The sequence below is a fragment of the Triturus cristatus genome, chromosome 3_1 (genome assembly GCF_964204655.1).
Source record: "Triturus cristatus chromosome 3_1, aTriCri1.1, whole genome shotgun sequence".
NCBI lineage: Eukaryota > Metazoa > Chordata > Amphibia > Caudata > Salamandridae > Triturus > Triturus cristatus.
In genome coordinates, this window is record NC_140583.1 from 113,707,600 (window position 1) to 113,727,800 (window position 20,201).

The 20,201-nt window shown below is 49.0% G+C and overlaps 1 protein-coding gene across 9 annotated transcripts in view; it reads left to right on the plus strand.

The window, feature by feature from the left end:
* CAPRIN1 (cell cycle associated protein 1) overlaps nt 1–20,201 on the plus strand; it is a 545,714-nt gene that overhangs the window by 107,359 nt on the left and 418,154 nt on the right. The window lies entirely within an intron of this gene.

Sequence of the window (20,201 nt, forward strand, 5' to 3'; positions counted from 1 at the left end):
GCCTTCCGGGCGGCGGGGCTACGGTGCGGACTGGCGGTCACGGACATGGGCCCTGCCGGCCTCTTACTTGGGGCAGTGAGTGGGCGGGTCTGCAGCGGGGGGTGTGGTGATGCGGCGGGCCGTAAGTGGTGCCGGTCCTCCTGTGTTTCTGACATCTGGGAAGACTCAGGTGCTGCGCGACTCGGCGGGGACCCTCCCTGCCTCACTCCGCGGCCTGCTGCTACCCTCCCGGAGGCTACTGGCGGTGCCAGGGCACTGGTCGACTGGGCCATGTGGGAGGCCCGAACTTAAGGGGGTCACGCAGGGATCACTTCACCCGCTACATCTTTACCCTCTTGTGTCTGAGGCAGGGCTGTGATGTCGGAGGCCCATTTGGCGCAGAGACTTAACGTTTTATACTGCTCGAAATGCGATCAAGCTTAAAAACTATAGATGGGAAGATTGACTCTGACATCCAGTTTGGATGCAGTTAAAAAAAACAGTTGACACTCCTGAAACCTGCCAAGACATCCTCGAAAACAAACTTTCGAACACACAGGAATCACTCTGAGTCCAAATCGCAGCTCTTAAATATGGAGAGAGTCCTGAAAGTCAGTCATCAGAGCCGAAACAACCTTAGACTCCTTGGCTTGCCAGAGTCGATGGCCATCTTGAAAACGGAAACTTATATCCCCAATCTCCTGCAAGAACTGTTTGGCTAGGTCCTCTCACCCATATGACCGTTGAGCGAGTTCATCGATCGCTGGGACCAAGACCGGTGCCTGGTGCCCCACCACGACCAATAATAGCGTGCTTAATCAATTATGCAGACAGAGACGCAATACTAAAGGAGGCTAGAGCGAAGAGTCCCATCACTTATCAGGGTAATACCTTCTCCTTTTCCCCAGACTACACCCCCACTGTGCAAGCCGCACGCAGAGAATTTCTTCCGTCGAAACGTATCCTGCAGTCCTCTTCGATTCCGTATGTGATGCTCTATCCAGCTAAATTGAAGATTACGCACGATGGACAAGCGCACTACTTCACAGATGCTAAATCAGTACTGAAGTTCGCAAAACACATCTGTTCAAGTCCATCTCAGCACAATTCTCCACGAAATAAGGACACGTCACCGATCCAAGTGATAATGATTAAACTTGCATGTTCCCACTGTGCTGTACTCACTGCTACGAATACCATCTCTCTGCTGCTTTATGATGGCTAAACTGAATGTTTATTATCTATACTTAAATGCATTAGCAGTCAATTGATGTAACGTGCTAAGCAATGTGTCCATGATCTCAATATCAATCAAGCTAACTTTCTTCCTACACCCAAGATGCGTAGGTTTGTTCTTCTTTTTTTGTGATCTTCTTAGCCTGGCCACAGAGGTTTGCTGCTGTTCCTAGTCCCCACAGGGAGATCTCTCATGAGTTTGCATTTAACATGGGTTTTTGAGGGGCTTCAAGGGTGGGGGGACGTCACACATTCTCGACCTGGTTGGGAGGTTGTAGTGGGTGGGGGTGGGAGATAGTGTTCACATACTAAGAGATGGCAATCATTGGTTTATGTTACTCTTACAGGACATGAAGGGCGCTTGGAGTTGGCACGGTAACAATATTTCTAAGAGAAGCAATTTATTGTTACTAGCATGTTATCTACTGTATATTTGGGATTAGGGGTTGGGAGGGGGGAAAGACTACAATGCAGTACTTGATAACGTCGCCTGCAACCCACACCTTAACGTCACGCAACTACTGAACACTATAATTCTGGAACATGGGCTGCTAGATGCTTGGCGTACACTTAATTCACTCCTAAGTGAAGGTACTTGCATAATCTCCTACCACCATGCCTGGTCTCGTTTGGACTATTGGTTACTCACAGCAAATGTTAAGTCATGGACACTTTCGACGTGCAATCCTTCACCCTTTTCGACGGTATTGTCTCGCGTTTTCCAATCGACGCGAGACTCAACAGCTTCGAAGTCTTCAATTCTCGTCGTCGATGAAGGCCTTCGGGCCTACCTGGGCCTTTTCTTCTGGCTCATGGAAAGGACGCCGTTCAAGAAGTGTCCTCAATGTGGGTCGAAGTTTCCCCACACCGATCTGCATGAGGTGTGCAACCTCTGCCTGTCACCGGAGCACGAGGCCCGAGACTGTCTAGCTTGTGCCTCTTTCCGCTCCAAGAAGACCATTTGGGACCGACAGGCTCAAAGAACCATGGCCTGCTCATCGGCATCCATCCCCGACGACATCTTCCAGGAGGGCGTCGACGAGCAGGAGCGGGTCGAAGAAGGACTCGTCAGCGCCTCTGAAGCAGATGACGTCGAGGACATCACTCCGGCACAGCGGGTCGTAAGTAGAGACGTCGACCTGAGCCCCCGCCCCCCCCCCCCCCCCCCCCCCCTCCTTTCTATACCATCTAAAAGGCTTTGGTCACACCTCCACCTTCGGGCCCAGGTGTACACCGAGAGACCGCTTCCAATGCCCCGCCCTCGGGCCCGGCAATGAAGCCTACTAAGCCTTCAGGCGACTCTGGCTCGAGTCAGCCTACCCTCTGTGCCGAAACACACTCACCGGCACCGAGAAAGAAGCCGTCCTCCTCATCCACTCCGACCGCTGCTTCCACATCTAAGCACTCGGCATCGAAGACCAGCACCGGCTCCTCGACACCGAAACACTGAGCCGAGCAAAAAACTACCTCGAAAGGACTCGCATGCTGCGTAGCCGTAAAATGCCTCAGAACCAAAGAAACCGGTTCCAACGGTCACAGAGACTGTAAAAACCCATGGTTCGAAACCAAAAGAGCACAGAACCGCTACTAAGTCGGCACCGAAAAAACCTCCGGAACCGAAATGGTCTGCGCTGAGGGATCTGCCTCCTACAGAAGAACTGTTTAAACCAGATCCAGCTCAAAAAACTCTTATAAAGGATCCTAAAACTGGTCACTTGACTCTTAGCTCCAAGAAAAGACCACTGGATATGCCTGCACCGGCTCAACCACCTAAAGAGAGGGACATTGCCACCTCTCCTCTGAGGATCCCTTCTCCTCCTTCCCCTCTTCCTCCCCCACCACGCCGCTCACCTACACCATCCCCTACTCGAGTAGATGAAGACGATACCACCTCTGATGACATAGGGTGGGGGGGGGCGAGGACGATCAGCCACTAGGGGACCCTAGTCCACCTGCTTCCCCAGAACCCTGGGATGACTAGAACACCCCAGATGTCCCTAATGTACCACCTCCCCCTCGGACACCATGGGCTTTAACTAGCTTGTCCATAGAGCTGCCCACTACCACAGGGTTGAACTACACACCGATCCAGTGGAGGAGGATTTCCTTATGGACACTTTTGATACCACACAAAAATCCACCTCCATTCTACCCATGCTTATAGGGGTCATCAAGCATGCCCCAGAAGTCTTCAAAGAGCCTGTTGGGTCTCGAGTCATTAACCCCAGGATCGAGAAAGTAGAAGGCTGCCTCTACTGACCCAGCTTACATTAAGGGCCCGCACCACTAGACTCCCTTGTAGTCTCCAATGCTAGAAAGAGAGCCAATTCTCAGATATCAGGTGACGCCCCACCACCAGATAAGGAGTCTAAACTCTTGAACGCCTCTGGCAAGAGAAACGTGTCGCAGGCAGCAAACATCTGGCGCATCGCCAACACTCAGGCGCTATTAGCTAGATATGATGGGGAACATTATGATCAACTTGAGTCCCTAATGCAGCACCTCCCAGAGAGATACAAAAATAGGGCCAATGAACCCATACAAGAGGGTAAGGTTATCACCAACACCTCCATCCGTTGTGCCCTAGACGTAGCAGATGCCCCTTCAAGGGCATTAAACACAAGTGTCCTTTTGCTTAGGCATGCATGGTTGCGCATTTCAGGTTTTAAACCTGAAGTCCAAAGTTCCATCCTCAACCAACCATTTGATCAGGAACACCTATTTGGCCCTAACGTAGACCTATCTCTTGAAAAAATGAAAAAGGATACGGACACAGCAAAGTCTATGGGAGCCTTGAAGTCTCAAGCTCCCAGATGTTCCTTTCGTCGCTCATCCTACAAAAGCACCCCAAGAGGCTACTCCTCAGATAGTCCCTCCACTTCTTAAAAAGCTCCCACCCAGTCCACCTTCACCAGAGGTTACCAGAGAGGAGGCTACAGGGGCAACAATAACAAAGGCAGAGGCAAAGCCAACAACACCCGCTCTGCCTCCACCCCTACCCAATGACTTCCCTCCACTTCCCCCAGACCATTCCACTCCAGTCGGGGGAAGACTACAACAGTTCCTTCCTGTCTGGACCACCGTCACATCAGACAGGTGGGTGCAACAAATAATTCAATCCGGTTACTGTCTCGAACTTACCTCTACCCCCAAACATTCCACCCAAGCAGCGTCCAATGTCACACGAACATTTGTCACTGCTAAAGCACGAGGTAATCTCCCTACTACAAAAAGATGCAATAGAAATCGTTCCCCTGCACCAGCAAAACACAGGAGTTTACTCCCCGTATTTTCTCATACCAAAGAAGGACGGCTCTCTGGGACCTATTCTAGACCTCAGACCCCTAAACCTATACATTCAGTCAGACCATTTCCACATGGTCACACTTCAGCAGGTCCTTCCGCTTCTTTCACAGGGCGACTTCCTTGATATCCTAGATCTGAATGACGCCTACTTTCATATTCCCATTCACGCGGCTCACAGGAAGTATCTCAAATTTGTTGTGGACGGGCACCACTATCAATTCAAAGTACTCCCATTCGGAGTCACAACAGCACCACGGGTATTCACCAAGTGCCTAGCAGTTGTGGCAGCCCACTTAAGTCAACACATTCATGTCTTCCCATATCTCGACGACTGGCTCATAAAAGCCAGCTCATACAACCAGTGTGTACAACACACTCACGCCACTATCCAACTACTTCACCGCCTGGAGTAAACCACACCAAGTCCCATCTGCAACCGTCCCACATACAATACCTCGGTGCCACAATAGACACCTCAACAGCGCTAGCCTATCCCAGTCCAGCCAGGATAGCATGCATGCAGGCTCTCCTCACCAAGTTTCAGCCGCAACACTCTTCCAGCTCGAGTGTTCATGCAACTAATAGGGATGATGGCCTCTTGCATATTTATTGTGCCTCACGCAAGACTCCAGATGCGTCCTCTACAAGAGTGCTTAGCACGCCAATGGAACCAGGCTCACGGTCCGCTAACAGATCTGGTGTTGATAGACGGTCATACTCATCGCTCTCTGCAGTGGTGGAACACCAAGAACCTTTCCAACGGGTGACCGTTCCTAGAGCCAGTTCCTCAGATAGTCATGACAGCGGACGCATCGCTCTCTGGCTGGGGAGCTCACCTACTACATCACACCATGCAGGGCAGGTGGACACCTCAACAAAAGTTACTCCACATCAACCACCTGGAGTTACTAGCCATATTCCTAGCCTTAAAAGCATTCCAAAGGCAAATATCAGGCAGCGCTGTCTTAGTCCGCACGGACAACAGGACAGCCATGTACTACATCCAAAAACAAGGCGGGAACTCTCTGCAGCTCTCCCAGCTAGCATAGAGCATATGAAGATGGGCTATACCTCAAAATATTTTTCTCCTAGCCCAACATGTCCCAGGAGTCCAAAACACCATTGCAGATCTGTTAAGTTGTCAAACGCAAAAGATTCACGAGTGGGAACTTCATCCGCAGGTTCTTCAACCGTTCTTTCAAATGTGGGGGCAACCACAGATAGACCTCTTCACCACCCACAAACGCCAAATGCCCAAGCTTTGCCGCCAGATACCCACACCCATTGTCCAAAGGCAATGCGATATGGATGAACTGGTCAGACAGATTTGCATACGCTTTTCCGCCTCTCCCACTCATTCCACTGGTGGTGCGCAAACTACAGCAACATTCACTGACTCTCATTCTAGTTGCTCCAACTTGGGCCAGACAACCGTGGTACACCACATTGCTGCAACTGTCTGTAGTTCCGCACCAAAAAGTACACCTCTCACCACACCTCTTCACCCAGAACCATGGAGAGATCAGACACCTGGACTCAGCTCAACCTTGCGATCTGGCCCCTGAGGTCTTAGAATTTGGTTACCTTAACCTTCCCTTTGACTGTATGAAAATCATTGAGCAAAAATAGTTGAACTAGGATTTGAGATAATCTCATACGCTGATGACACGCAGCTTATGTTTACCATTGGCTCAAACCCAGATACAGATAACTCGTTTCGCTATTGGCATGCTCGCAATTTCCAGTTGGATGACGGAAAACTATCTTCAACTGAATCCCAGCAAAACTGAGGTCCTGCTTATGGGGAAAGCCTCCGATATCTGGTTGGATGACTGTTGGCCCTCAACTGGGAACAGCTCCTGTTCCCAAACAATCTGTTGGACCAGGCAATGACCATGAAAGACCACATTGCTGCCACTTCCAGTTCCTGTTACTACCTTCTACGTTTGCTTCGAAGAATTCTCCCCTATATGCCTACCATCTATCGTAGAACTTTAGTTCAGGCAATGGTAGTCAGTCGTTTGGACTATGGAAATGCTCTGCTGGTCGAAGTGGGAGAGACCTTGCTAGCTAAATTACAAGTAATAAAAAATACTGCAGCCAGAATGATTCTAAATCGTCCTGCAGGCTCTCCCTCGACTCCTTTGCTCAGGGAACTGCACTGGCTTCCAGTAAAAAAAAAATATTTTTTCAAAATCTGCTGCTTAACTTTTAACGCTCTGAAGGGCAGAGGTCCCCTCTACTTGCAAAAAAAACCTCATACAATACTCACCTTGCAGAAACCTAAGATCTAGCACACTAGGCTTTCTCAAGGTTCCCCGAATTCGCCTGACTCGTACAGGGGGCAGAGCATTCTCATATCTTGCACCAAGATATTGGAATAAGCTTCCGCTTGGCCCTCCGCAAAATTTCTAGCTACTGTATCCTTAGGAAACAGTTGAAAGCCCTTTTGTTCTAAGTGTCTCCTTTGATTCGCTCTGGTCCTTCCAATCCTCAGGATACTGTTTCTAGGCAGTGCCGAGATGCCCCAGGGTGAGTCGTGCGCTATGGAAATAAATCTAACATAACATTAAATAAGCTAGACGTCCCACCACTAGAGCCTGCTATGCAGCCAAGTGGAAACGTTTTATGATGTATTGCCATAATAACATCAGTCCCCTTGATGTGTCTATCCAACACATCATAGGTTACTTACTACACCTCCAAAGATGCAACTTAGCCTATACGTCTATTAGGCTACATCTTGCTGCCATAGCGGCATATCTACAAAATAGACAGCATCTATCACTTTTCAGAGTACCTGCTACAAAAGCCTTTATGGAAGGCCTCAAAAGAATAATTCCTCCCAGAGAACCACCTTCACCTGTGTGGAATTTGAACATCGTTCTCACACGTCTCATGGGTCCTCCCTTTGAACCTCTACATAAATGTGAGCTTCAATTCCTAACGTGGAACGTTGCTTTCCTAGTGGCCAATACCTCACTACGGCTAGTTGGTGAGCTACAAGCACCAACTATTCAGGAACCTTTTCTGCAAATCCATCATAATAAGGTTGTTCTCCGAACAAATCCCAAATTCCTTCCTAAAGTCATTTCTCCCTTCCACCTCAATCAGTCTGTAGAGTTGCCCGTATTTTTCTCGCAACCACAGACGGTCGTAGAAAGAGCTCTTCATACTTTAGATGTTAAGAGCATTGCTATATTACATCGAGAGAACACAACCCTTTCGTAAGACAAAACAACTTTTTGTGTCTTTCTCACCACCATACAAAGGTAACCCCATATCAAAATCGGGGATAGCTAGATGGATTATTAAATCTATACAAATTTGCTACCACAAAGCAAAACTTACTTTCTGTGCCTCCTAAAGCCCACTCTACACTAACGATAGGGGCTCCCATGACATTTTTAGGGAACATTCCCTTAGATGACATCTGCAGAGCAGCTACATGGTCTACACCGCACACATTCACAAAACACTATTGTGTAGATGTGCAAACAAAACAACAAGCTAGTGTGGGCCAGGCTGCACTCCAAACACTATTTCAAACTACTGCAACAGATACTGGTGGTCACCGCTAAGGAGGGGTACTGCTATACAATCTATGCATAGTATGTAACCATCAGCTCCTATTCCTCGAACGGAATATGCTACTTACCAGTATGCATCTGTTCTTGGCATATAGAGGTGCAGATCTGTTCCAGTAAGATCTTATTTAGATACACCATACATGGGCATATTTCCTGTTTCTTTCCAAGCTCCATAATTTCCCTGCTGGCGAAAAACAATCTGAGGATGGAGCCGATGCCCATGTCCACTAGCATCCTAAGGAGAAGTCGCATACCTCGTGACTTCCAAAGACTTTCCAGGACAAAAACAGGCGCAAACATCCGGGCCCAATACCAGATGGTGATCTATGCATAGTGTGTAGATCTGCAGCTCTACATGCCAAGAACAGATGCATGCTGGTAAGTAGCATATTCCTTTCAGTCCTCCAGAAAATCCATCCCAAGCTCCCAACCGTTGCTGTTTTTTTAGACGCAACTATAAGGCATTTGATTCCTTAGAATGGCCATACCTCTTTACTGTACTGCCCCGACTAGAATTTAGCCCTAATTTTATTAAATTAATTATGCTGCTTTACACAAGGCCCCCTACTCGCCTCCTTGTGAATGGGCTCAACTCTGACGCTTTCCCAATATCCCGCGGTACGTGACAGGGATGCCCTCTTTCTCCCCTCCTATTTGCTATTGCAATGGAGCCACTGGCAGCCTGGATCCGTCCACATCATCAAGCACTGGCTTTGGTCATCACTGACCGTAATCTCACCTTTTGCAGCGTGAATCTTTCTGGATTCACTATGCTGTGCATTATTCCGCGATCTTGTGGTTGGGTCCGGATTCGTAGTCTTTTCTTTGTTTTTTTTTTTTTTTTTTTGTAGCCCAGGTGGGCGTCGACGTCCACCATTTGGTGCACCTCCCGTGACGTCGTCGTGCTTCCTGCGGAAGTCCCACCTTTGGGGCGCCATCTTCAGATTCTTTTTTCCGCCGTTGGGTCTGGATCGACATCGGGAAGCTCCAGAAATTCACTCGGAGGAAGAAGGAAGAAAAGCGAGTTTCATCGATAGAATCAAGAGAAGACATCAGGAATTGAACAGATTTCATCAGGAGCGCTAAGAAAGAGGACCAGCGAGCCTTTTTCTTCGACAGCCCTGGAGAATGCACGCTCAGAGACCCTGAGCGAAATGGACAAGACGCCATTCAAGTTCTGCCCAAACTGCCACCACAAGTTCGCGCAGAGAGACCAGCATCCGGTCTGCAACCTCTGCCTACCGGTCGATCACCAGAGTATCGACTGCAACGCCTGCTCAGCCTTCGCGCCGAAGACACTCAGGGTGAGAGAGCGGCAGAGAAGGGCCAACGCCAACATGGACGGCAAGGGGAAGCCCCCGACGCTCTACGCTCTGGGCCTCTCCTCAGACGACGAGGACAACGTCGCCGAGACAGCCGAAAACTTCACGGTCGTAGAGACCGACAAGAAAAAAGAAGACGAGGTAAGAGAATCGTCGAGCGCAAAACAAAAAGTACCTCGACAACACGAGGGTGACTCGAGAAAAACTGAGTCAAAGTCCACGAAGGGAGCCCCGGCGCCGAAAACTTCGACGTCCAAGGGGGGAACTTCGGACAAAAGGCCCAGCGGATCCTTACAAAAGGACTCCCAGGTGCAGAAAGACGCCGAAAGGCAAGGGTCGTCGAAATCATCCCATGAAACGGGCCGATCGACGCAGAAAGAACGTTCGACGTCGACGCAAGTTTCATCGAAAAGACCCGCGGTCGACGCCGAAAGCATCTCCGAAATGGAGAAAAAGAAGAGGCGGCTCGAGGCCGAAATGGAGAACATCCTTCAAAGGAAGAAGGAGTTCGACGCCAGGATGAAGGAATTCAAGATTCCAACGGTTTCATCGGCGGACGTCGTCGAGGTCGAAGAGGAGTTCGACGCCGAAGGGCTGACAAGGGATCTCGAAGAAGAGGAGGAGCCCTATTATGAGGAAGAAGCCGAGGAAGAAGACCAACAGTCGTTCTTCGAATCGGCGGCATCTACCAGCAACGACGTCGAATGGCACGATCTCGACACCGAAAACCCGGAGGAGCCCGTGGACACGTACCCCTCGAGGCCTTCGCCACCCGACGACATCGGGGTATACAATATGGTGGTGAAGAGCGCAGCACTGGCCTTCGGCGTCAAACTCGACGAGGAGAGGCCGAAAGCCGATTTTCTCGTCGAAACACTGCTCCCCATCCAGACTAGGAGTCAGTTCCTCCCCATGCTACAAAGCGTGATGAACCAGGGGAGAGAAGCCTTCAAGGAGCCTGCCACCTGCAGGTCAATCACACCCAGGACGGAGAAGAAATATAAGCACTCCTCCCTGGACCCACCTTACATCAAGGGTAGCGTCACAGCAGACTCCATCATAGCCTCCACGGCCAGGAGAAGGGCCAACGTTCCAGCAACTTCGGGCCCACCTCCGGATAAAGAGAGCAGGAGGATCGACCTCAAAGGCAGAAAGGTCGAGAGGAACGCCGCAATGCACTGGCGCATGGCGAATTCGAATGCACTCCTCAATAGACACCAATACCAACACTGGGATGAGATGGGGGAGCTTGTAAAGCACCTCCCCGAAGAATACCGCCAGAGAGCCTCTCACCTGGTGGATGAAGGAAAGAACATCGCCAACTCCTGTATAAAGACGGCGTTGGATGGGGCAGAGACTTCAGCAAGACTCATGGCCATAGGGGTCACAGAGAGGAGGCATGCATGGCTAAGAATCTCGGGATTCAAACCGGAAGTGCAGAACAACATCCTTGGCACCCCCTTCAACGGAGAGACACTGTTCGGAGCAACGGTGGACGAAAAGCTCACCCAGCTCAAGAAGGAAAACGAGACAGCGAGGTCCATGGGGGCCCTACAGCTGAGGGGAATGAGACGAGGTAATCCCTCGAGGAGACCCTACGGTAGGGGTGCAAGCCAACAAGGGACATCGCACCAGGCGTTCCAACAAGGTCAGCAGGGCGAAGGCCACGGTCAAGGTCAGCAGAAGCAAAGCTGGCAATATCAACCTCGGGGCCAGTCCTTTCGCGGGAGAGGGAACGGACGTGGCCAAAGGAGGAGAGGGGGCGATCAGCCCTCCTCGAAGTGACTCAGCACGCAAGAAGACGCCTACCCTCGTCAAGTCCCCAAGGGTGAGGCGCAGAAAAGTGTCATCAGGGGGAAGAGAAGATTCAAGAGCCTACGAGCATACGTCACCAGTAGGCGGAAGGCTGAGGTTCTACCTTCAGGAGTGGCGGCGCATAACCACAGACAAGTGGATACGGAACATCGTGCAGTACGGATACTGCGTAGACTTGGAGAAAAGACCTCCAAACAGGAAACCGAAAGGAAGACAGAGATCTGCCCAAGAACTGGCAATACTCAGAGAGGAAACGCGGAAACTCCTACAAAAGGGAGCCATAGAGGCAGTGCCGTTCGGGGAACGCAACAAAGGGGTCTACTCAAACTACTTCGTGGTTCCGAAGGTAGACGGAGACCTCAGGCCCATACTGGACCTCCGTTACCTAAACAAGTTCATAAGAACGCAAAGGTTCAAAATGACTTCACTGCAGGAGGTACTGCCACAGATAAGAGAAGGGGACTTCATGGTCACCGTGGACCTCAAGGATGCCTACCTTCACATCCCAATAAACAGAAGGCACAAGGGCCTTCTAAGATTCAACATCGAACAGGAACACTACCAGTTCACAACCCTGGCCTTCGGATTAAAATCAGCGCCAAGGGTCTTTACAAAATGCCTGTCGGCGGTAGCGGCACACCTACGAAAGCAGGGCATACACGTATACCCATACTTGGACGACTGGCTGGTCAAGGCAAACTCACGCGAGAAGTGCGAGAGGCACGCAAAACGCGTAACGGACACCCTCACAAATCTGGGATTTTCCATCCACTGGGGAAAATCATCGCTGGAACCGGAACAGGTAAAGATTTTCCTGGGGGCACAGATCAACTCCCTCAACAATACAGTAGTGCCCAGCGACAGGAGGACAGATGCCCTACTGAAGGAGACGCAGCTCTACCAGAAGGGGCGAGCTCTGACAGTGAGGGCGGTGAGCAAGATGATGGGGATGATGGCGTCCTGTATCCAGCTGGTGCCGAATGTACGCCTGCACATGAGACCATTCCAGGAATGGCTGCAGCAGCAATGGTCACAAGCAAACGGAAGTTGGGAGGATCTAGTGGTTGTTACGCACGCAGTGCAGGAGGAGATAACTTGGTGGAACAGAGACAACATAACAACAGGGAGAAGCCTGACACCACCAAGCCCAACAGTGACCATTACCACGGACGCATCGCAGATGGGATGGGGAGCGCACATGGACAACCTCAGAGTGAGGGGTCTATGGGCTCCGGCAGACGCGGTCCGCCACATCAACAAACAAGGGGGGACACAGTCGTTTCCCCTCTCATCCCTAGCTCAGGAGATTTGGAGATGGGCCATACCTCTCAGGATAGATCTGCTGGCAATTCACCTACCGGGGAAGGACAATGTGGAGGCAGACTGGCTAAGCAGGCAGACCTCAGCATCACACGAGTGGGAGCTCAATGGCCAGGAAACGGAGAAACTCTTCCGGAGATGGGGGACACCCACAATAGACCTTTTTGCAACACGCCACAATGCAAAATGCCAAAGCTTCGCGTCCAGGCAACCAGATCAGCAATCCAAGGGAAATGCCCTATGGATAAGCTGGTCGAGGACATTTGCCTACGCCTTTCCACCGATACCCCTGTTGCACAGAGTGCTCGACAAGTGCAGAACCAGCAACATGACTCTGATCCTGGTGGCCCCACAGTGGGCGAGGCAGACATGGTTCTCACAGATTCAAGAAATGGCGCAAGGCAATCCGTACAAGTTCGAGAGAAGAAAAGACCTGCTCTCAATGCAAAACGGGGAGGTCCTGCACCCAGAGCCAGAGACCCTCAACCTAGCAGCATGGCTCCTGAAGACCTAGAGTTCGCACACCTAAGGTTACCTCAGAGCACTATGCGAGTGCTGCGGGAGGCAAGGAAACCTACTACAAGAAAGTGCTACAGCGCAAAGTGGAAGAGATTCACGGTGTGGTGCAGGAAGAAGGGCCTGCACAACAGAATGACAAGAGACTCAACTGTGCTGAGGTACCTCACACACCTTCTAAAGAGTAACCTCTGCTCCAGCTCCCTAAGGGTGCACCTAGCAGCGATCGTTGCCTACACCAGAGGTGAGAAGGGTGGAAGTTTCTTCAGCTCGCAGGTGGTGAAGAGATTCATGGAGGGAGCCAAAAGAATGGCACCCCCGAAAAGGTTGCCGCCGCCGGCATGGAATTTAAACGTGGTTCTGACGGAGCTCATGAAGGCGCCGTTTGAACCCATTCACAAGGCCAATCTACAAATGTTGACGATGAAGACTGCCTTCCTAGTGGCCATAACATCACTACGCAGAGTGAGCGAGCTCCAAGCACTAACGCTACAGGAGCCCTACATTCAAATTCACAAGGACAGGGTAGTCCTGAGGACGGACCCACACTTCATGCCCAAGGTGGTGTCGGCGTTCCACATGAATCAGAGTATCCAGATACCGAGTTTCTTCCAAAACCCGACTACAAACGCAGAAAAGGCCCTGCACACCCTCGATGCCAGAAGAGCGGTGATGCACTACATTGAAAGAACCAAGGAACTCAGGAAGTCGAAGCAGCTGTTTGTGTCCTTTGCTACTAGCTTCATGGGTAGACCAGTGACCAAGGGCACCATCGCTAGGTGGATTGCCCTCACTATTCAATTCTGTCACAAACAGGCTGGACAGGAGCTAACGGAGGGGCCACAAGCTCACTCCACAAGGAAGAAGGGGGCCACAGTTGCCTTCCTGGCAAACACGCCCATCCAAGACATTTGTCTCGCAGCAACTTGGGCATCTGTGCACACGTTCACAAAGCACTACTGCGTGGACATTCAAATGAATAAGGAAGCACAGGTCGGACAGAAGGTGCTACAACACATTTTCAACGACCAGCGATCATCTTCCACCCAGCCACCACAAAAATAGGAAAACCGCTACAAAGTCTATGCACAGCATAGTGAATCCAGAAAGATTCACGCTGCAAAACGAAAAGTTTCTTACCTGTCGGTGTAGTTTTGCAGCTTGAAGATCTTTCTGGATTCACTAGCGAACCCACCCACCTCCGCCAGGAAGATGAGGCTGGAGGAAGAGGGGGTGAAATGGATAGGATCAAATAGGTGGATACGTACAGAAATATGGACAAAAGGATTAATCAATCGCCTAGGGTTAAAAAAAAAAAAAAAAAAAAAAAAGAAAACAGGGAAAAAAGAACCCGAAGATGGCGCCCCAAAGGTGGGACTTCCGCAGGAAGCACGACGACGTCACGGGAGGTGCACCAAATGGTGGACGTCGACGCCCACCTGGGCTACAAAAAAAAAAAAAAAAAAACAAAGAAAAGACTACGAATCCGGACCCAACCACAAGATCGCGGAATAATGCACAGCATAGTGAATCCAGAAAGATCTTCAAGCTGCAAAACTACACCGACAGGTAAGAAACTTTTCGATATCTCTGTATGCTAACGACATCAACTTATACGTCAGACGACCTGATAAACCTTAATCCACTGTTGAGGAGTTGCTCCGCTTTGGACGCCTATCTAGAATCGCCATTACCTGGAGGAAATCTTCCATTCCGCCATTAACGGATGCTCCATGAGATCAAGCCCTAGACTTCCCACTGATGTGGGCAGAAGAATCAGTAAAGTATTTGGGTATATGGCTTTGTAGAGATATGCAACTTCCCTGGAACCTCAATTTTGGGAAACTGCCCAACGGGTTCACAGATCGAATGAGGTTCTGGTCTGCCCTGTCGCTGGCTGGCAGAATAGCCATCCTAAAGATGATTGTTCTCCCCAAATTTTTATATTTATTTGTGAATATTCCTCTGCTCCTTACACAGGCCTTCACACAGCTATGCTCTGCGGTGATCTTGATGGTCTGGGCTGGTGGTCAACCCAGGGTGAGCTGGGACCTACTGACGCGACCACTGAATAGGGGCGGATTGGGTGCCCCAGATTTCGAATTGTACGCCATAAGCGCACAGGCCCAATTCCTGCACCACTGGGTCTACCCTGTTCCTTTTCAACCCCATGTTGCGACCGAGAGAGAGATTGCGAATCCGATCCCATTACATATGGCCTTATATCATCCCTACCGCAGGACTCCTAGCGAAATTAATACTGTCAAAACTGTGAGATGTGCCTGGGAGGGTTTAAAACGACTGGCCAAAGTGCCCCTGCTCCACGCACCCACCATATCGATTGCACAGCACCCACATTTTCCTTTCCTGCAGTATAAGGGCGCCATAGCTAGGGCACAGGATATGGGACACACAACAATGGGAGACCTTTATCCAAACAATACTTTCCTGGATAAGACAACCGAACACATGGAGGGGTGGGTCTGCACCATTTTTGGAGCGGTTGTTAGTCCATCAGCTCAAAGCTGCCTGCAAGTCAATTGTATACCACTTTTCCAGTCCCCCCTACATTGCACTTATTAGAGAATCTGCTTACTTCACCATCATTGAAGAAACTGGTCACCAGACTTTATACTTACACGCCCTCATACACGCCGTGGGCAAATCTGGGGGTGCTCAGACAGTGGTGATTGGACCTCCTAGATCAGCTATCGGTGCGCGCAAATGAGACCCCTTTCCCCAAATCATAAATTGAGGCTAATTCACTTTTAATTCTCCACCGATACTACCATACTCCACTACAACTATTTAAATTGATACTCCGAGCCACCTCAAGTTGCTGGAAGTGGGAGCGGGGGGGGGGGGGGGAGCGGGGGGGGGTGTCAGACACGATTCAGGCAGTTACTGGCCAGCCACTCGATTGCTCTCCAGTGGTTATGTTATTGGGCTATGTGGCGCCAAATAGACTAGAACACCGCCGCTTAACCGCAATGCTAATAGTACTTGCCCGGCGCCGTCTGGCTATTCACTGGGGGTCCCCGGTGGGTCCGTGAGTGAAAGCTTGGATACAGGATTTGGCATATTGTCAGGAGCAACTCGCAAACTACTGGGACCTCATGCCTACTGCATCCTGCCCCAAGGACATCTGGGCACCCTTTACAAATTGGCTTCGCCTTCAGAGACGGGTCCCTTGGCGGAGACAATTCCATCCCCACAGCGGGCAGTACCCGCTCCTACTTAACAGGTGTAATGGAACATCTGCACTGCACCGACACGGACCCACGATATGTATATCTGCACTAGACCGCACTTCCGTATTATCCCCATTATGTTACTGTACATTGTTTGCTCATACGCTTCTCTGACCATCTTCCTTTTGATACCCAATGCTGCCGAAATGTATGTCTTGATTGTAAAACTGTATTGTAATCAACATGCGTTCTGTTATCTGACATACATTCCCATTACAGGTAACCCTTCTGATTGTCCTAACTGTTATATTGACTCTCTCTTACAAATTATGAATAGAGTTTAAAAAAAAAGTATACATTTCTTGAGTGCCTGTATTGAACTGTCCTTCACAGCTAGACTTAGACCTAAGAGACCTTGTGACTGATCTATAAAATGTAACAAATATTCATACGCCTTCAGTGTAACTCTTGCTTTTAACAGTCCTCCTAATCTAAAATTCCCCCCCCCCACCAAGTCATTGAAATGTAGCTTTTTCTGAAGTACCAAGAGTTTAATAAACTCTGAACAAATGTCAAATTTCACTGTACTTTCATCACTGTTGTACATGCACTTTGAATGACCCAATCAACGTCTGTACAGTTTGAGTTTCTACAAAAAATGCTGTACCTTTAAAGAGAGCCCTGTGCTTGCTTCCTGCTTTATCTGATGCGTTAGTCGTTTTGGACACTTAACAAACTGTTTTTACTGTCATTCCTACTGAAGTGCTATTTTTCCAAACTTTCTTTGTAGTGCTCTCTGCTAACAGCCTATGTTTTGCTTTACCTCGCGTAGTCGGTTCATGAACAAAAATAAAGCATGGTACTTGTCCAGAGTCACTTAAGCGTTCTGGTGTGAGGCCACTTCGCTGTTCTGAGTTCCACGACTATTTCATAAAACCATACACAGTAGGTAATCACAAAGTAACCGCTCTTTGGATCTGAAGGTAATTGCTGACCTGCATATACCAGACGGTTGTTACAGTATTGTTCACAGGTGCTGTAATCCTAGATGCCACTGAATAAGCTAGTCACTTGGGGCTAGCAGGTTGGTTTGATGATGGCTATGTGAACCTCTAAAGTAGATAGCTCTCTCCTGTTTTTAAGTGGGCCTGATGCAGTGGGTAATCGCACTTATGGTGTTCACTGATTCCAGAAAATAATTACTTCATTCTACAGTTCTGTGTTGTGTTAACCCCCAAGACCGGAGGCCAACACAGAAGGATTTATTTCATGTGCTGCTGTAGATTATATGCGGTGCACACTCCTAACGTCTTGTGCTGGTGCAGAAATTAGTAAGTGGTTTTAAAGAGAGCAAAGTTTTTTTTTTTTTTTTTTTTTTTTTTTAAACCCTCCTGGAATGCATAGTACCAGTGACTCTCCTACACGGGTTCAGATTCATATTCATATAAATGCCTAAGAGTGACCTCTGTATTCAACAAATTTAGCCCTTGTTGAGAGCAATTCTGTAAGAGGCAAAGCCTATCCAGTTCAGCAGGTAATGAATTAAATTAATCCGGATGATCGTCTCCTGCGTAGCCATAGTTCCATATCCTGACCTGCACCTGTCACTGGAGTGCCTGTTTCGGCTTGTCCATTAGAAGTGGGAAGATCTAGTGTTGGTGGAGCCCAGGGTTCAGTACTGCAAAAATGAAAATTTGTCAATGGACGGGTGTTATTGGGACCTTAGGCCACAGGCTGCATGAACCAATCAAGCTTTCTCTCCCCCCCCCCCCCCCTCCCACACACACGTTTAATCCTTTGTTTTACTGAACGCCGCTCCAGTTTAGATTCAGCCATATGCAAATCAGTCTTGAACTTGCTCCCCATGGGAACAGTTAAGCCGGAATTGCCAGACCAGGTCCTGTACTCTACATCAGTCAAGCTAGCCTAGCTGATATGAGGTGATAACCCGAAATGTGTCCCAGGATGCTTTTTTTCCTGTCCAGGGAGGACCTGGCCTGGCAGTTCAGGCTGAACTGTTCTCATGGGGAGCAGTGTCAAGACTGATATTCATATGGCTGGTTCTAAACTGGAAAGGCATGTTGAGCAAAAATTGATTGATTTAGGCCCAGATCTCTGTCCTGTGGGTGAATGTTTGACATTGTTTCAACATTCCATCCATCAATTGTTCTTTTTGCTTCAGCCACAGGCTAGTATTTCCATTGATGCCTCGCTTGTAGGAGTGTGAAGCTCATCTAAATGATGTTTGTATGTGGTGTCCAACGTGCAGGCATATTTCAAAGTCTTACGATAAATGCTCCATGGTGCATCTAAAGACCATCAGGAGTACCAGGTAGCAGATCTTTTCTCTTCACATTGTGAGTTCCTGCAGGTCCTGATCCCACCCGAAGTTGACGTCCTGCGGTACGTTAGCCTCTGGATTCCCTTCGGAGACCTATGTAGTCTAATGTGGCACTTTGGCCTCCTATGTGTATCAGTCCCTACTGCTGAATGATTTCAGTAAGCACTGCGTCCAGATTATCTTGCTGGCTGATTACTTCTTGGAGGGTCTGGTTCTCTAAGCTGCTGAATCTGTTCTCCACTCAAACTTTTTGGGAGGACCTGCTGTCCTAAAAATTGGGTAGGGCCCTTCATCTGAACATCCACAGCCTACGCGCGTGGAGATGGAGTTAAAACTGTTGATTTGACCTACCCGTGGATGTAATTTTGGCTATATTGATTGTTAGCTCTGTTGGCTTTCTTAGTTGCTTCATCAATCCTGCTCGTAAAATTCACATGTTGGGATTCCTTTTCTGAAATGGCTTGCATGTGTATTTCCTTCTACGCTTTTTATAATACTGAAACTGGAATTAATTTGTTTCTTACCTACATGTCCACATCATTCAAGCCGATAAAGAGCTGTTCTTTTAGATTGCTGACCCTTAGGATTGTCTTCTTCATTGCAGTTACTTTCATGTGCTGCGTTGGTTATCTGGAGACGCTGTCAATGTAGCCACACACGATATACCACTGTCTTTTCAGGCAAGCTGGTGCTTCAGATATGAACGTCCTTTTTGCTGAAGAGGACAACCTTCCATGTGGGGCAGTCCATCATGCTACCCATTTTCTACTCTCCACCACACCCTTGTATACAGAAGAGCTTCTCTGGCTGGACATGAAAGCCTTACCTTTTATTTTGATCAGACCAGGTTGATGACCAACGTTTGAGTTTGCAGGTGCTGAAAAGGAAAGAGTAGTACAAAATGGGACCTCCAGCATGTGGAAAGTGATGTATATAAAAATGAACCACCGAAGCTCCAGCCATGTTGCACCTTTTTCAAGACTCAATATGGGTTTAGTCAGTGATGTTTCGGTACTGGACGTCTGTGAGACTACTACTTAGGCATATGACTACACCTTGATCAGGAATTGCTCCCTTGACTCTGGGTTTGCAGTGTGCCATTTTGGCCACTCAGTCCTGCAGGATTTCCTGCCATGAAATTCACTGCTTAGACTTTGCACCTTTTTTATGGTATTCTTTTTGGTTTCTGCTCAAAGGTTGGGGAATCTGCAGTAAGAATTGTACATCCGAATAACCAGGTTCGAGGCATGTGGGCTGCTGAATTCATATCTGTGCATAGATCGCCGCCTAGTGTTGGGTCCGGATGATTGCATATTGTTGTCCTGGAAGAGTCTTCGAAGTATCACGAGATAGGTGGCTCCTCCCCTGGACTACAGTGCGCATGGGCATCCTCTCCATCCTCAGATTGTTTTTTTCCACCATTGGGTTCGGATGTGCTTATCTTAGCTCTAGTTAGGAAAACTTTATTTAAGGCCAAAAGCCTTTAGATATCGTCGGTATTGTTTGCGTTCGGTATCGATAAATTATTTCTACTTGTTCTCGAACTCCTTCACCCTTCTCGGACCGAGTTTCGGTCCGACCATCG